This window comes from Crocuta crocuta, unplaced genomic scaffold (genome assembly GCF_008692635.1).
Source record: "Crocuta crocuta isolate KB4526 unplaced genomic scaffold, BGI_CrCroc_1.0 scaffold1129, whole genome shotgun sequence".
NCBI lineage: Eukaryota > Metazoa > Chordata > Mammalia > Carnivora > Hyaenidae > Crocuta > Crocuta crocuta.
The window spans coordinates 55,190-57,602 of record NW_027528629.1 but is presented as its reverse complement, the minus strand read 5'-3'; positions in this window follow the sequence as shown (position 1 = coordinate 57,602).

The window sequence follows — 2,413 nt, the reverse complement described above, 5'->3', positions numbered from 1 at the left end:
CACATGGTCCTGTCTACAGGTTGATACCAGATTTCTGGCCTCAAGAGCTGTGAGACAATAAATTTCTATTTTTTTCAAGTAGTCTAGTTTATGGTATTTTTTATGACAGTCCTAGGAAACTAATACATTCATGAAGCATGATTTGTATTACATTTGGCTAGCAGAACTGTCTCATGTTGGCTTATCTGGATATTATTTCACTTTCCGTTTGGAAGGGTGATTTTATTGAATAAAAAACTCAGGGTTGAAAGTTCTATCTTTGCACTCACTGTAAAAGAGATGCTCCATTTTTCACTGATTATCCATGGTTTGTGTGGATGAGGCAGTCAACATTTAAATAATTCCTGCATATATAATATTTATGTCTTTGAAGCTTTTTGTGGATATACATTTTTTTAATACACTAAAAATGCTTTACATCTTAGATAACTGTCAAATATATAGTTTACTAATAATAAAAATGATAAAAACAGAGAGAGGAGCAAACCATAAGAGACTCTTAAATACCAAGAACAAAGTGAGGGTTGCTGGAGGGGAGGTAGGTGGGGGAATGGACCAAATAGATGATGGACATTAAGGAGAGCACTTTTTGGGATGAGCACTGGATATCATATATAACAGATGAGTCATTGGGTTCTATTCCTGAAGCCAAGACTACACTGTATGTTAGCTAACTTGAATTTNATCGAAATAGTTTACTTTGTATCTACCATAGTTATATAGAACATATATTTATATAGTAAATATACATCAGAATCAATTTGGTATCAAGCAGTATATAGAACATAATTGACAGCAATAAGGATTTATGTGTAATTATGTATGCATGTATATATATTTTGGCATATAATTTTGTTAATGATTATGAAATGATACATACATTAAAAATGTATATCAAAGAATATATTAGTAATAAATGTATATAGGTAATTACTGTCTTAACTATACTTAATATTCAGTGTAAATAAAGTAACAAGGTACTTTTTTAAAATTTTGATACCAGGTTATTGATGGAATGCAAAATGGCAATGAGTTTTGGAAAGTATGTTTTTGACAAAGTTGTGAATTTCCTTACAGATTTACAGAGTAGTGGGCCTTTTAGAACTGTATCTGACATAGCTACTCACACATGTGCATTGAAGTATGGACAGAAAATAGTAAGAACAGCTCTTTTTTGGTAAATTATATGGTGTCCATACTACGATGCCACTCAGCTTCTACTACTAATCATGTACACGTTAAATATTTGAAGAAGGCATCTCCAAGATATATTGCTAATGAAAAAGAAACTAAATATAATTTACTCACAGATATGTGTATAATTATGTAAATAGGTTATTGATGTAGATAAATGTCTGTTTATATCTATTTATATACACACTTAACTGCTCATCACAATTACTTCTGAAGAGGTATATTTGTTACCTGTTTTGAAAATTTTGCACTGTGTACATGGAATAGATCTTTGTCCCAGAATATATATTAAAAATTAATCACATGATAATGGCATCTTTCTAATGATTTTTGAAATATATACTCTTGCCTTTTCTATTTCCAAGTACAGAATGGAATCAGAAGTTAGGTATACTCTTTGTTTTCTATTTTAAAGTTCAGAATGGAATAAGAAGTTACTCTTACAGATAGCTGGTTTAGAAAAGAGAAGGGAAAAATAAAAATACAAACACAGTATGAGGAGAAATAATATCCTTATGAGCCCTTTATAAGAAGCTAACCTCTAATTAGTCAGTGAGATCATTAAACTAGAGACATTAAACTAGGTAAAATAATCATAGACAATAGTGTTTTTATCATTCCATCAAAATTAAATGTCACATGTATGATAAAGGACTTCTGTTGCCAGGATAGTAGAAACATTGACAACAGTGATCAGGGTTAAAACCCTTTCAAATTTCATCTGATTCACATATGGAAAAAGCCTAAAAACATAACCTTGTCATGTAGGGTTTTGTGCCATTTATTATGATGTATATAAAAAACTTAGTAATAATTTGCTATTAGAAAATATTTACTATTAAAAAATGCTAATGTTTAACTGTATTGAATCCAGCTGTTTTCCTAAATTTTCTGTTTAATTCAGTGTGATATCTCTAGAATGCTTTTATGTAATCTGGAAATAAAAATATCAACTCTCTGATTAAAGGTGATTTAGTATCTTCCTTTCCAATAGTTAGGCTTAAAAATTTTTTTTTCTTTTTTATTTCCCTGGCTGTGATCTCTTTAAAATGTTTAATAGAACTGGTGATTGTAAGTGATTCCTTTTCTCTTTCTGATGGCATTGGCATTTCTCTTATCATAATCTTACCATTTGGTATCAAGTTAATAAGGGTCTCATAAAACATTTTGAGAAAGCATTTTTACTGGAAAGCTGTGTGTCCCATGGCTGGTGAGTGTA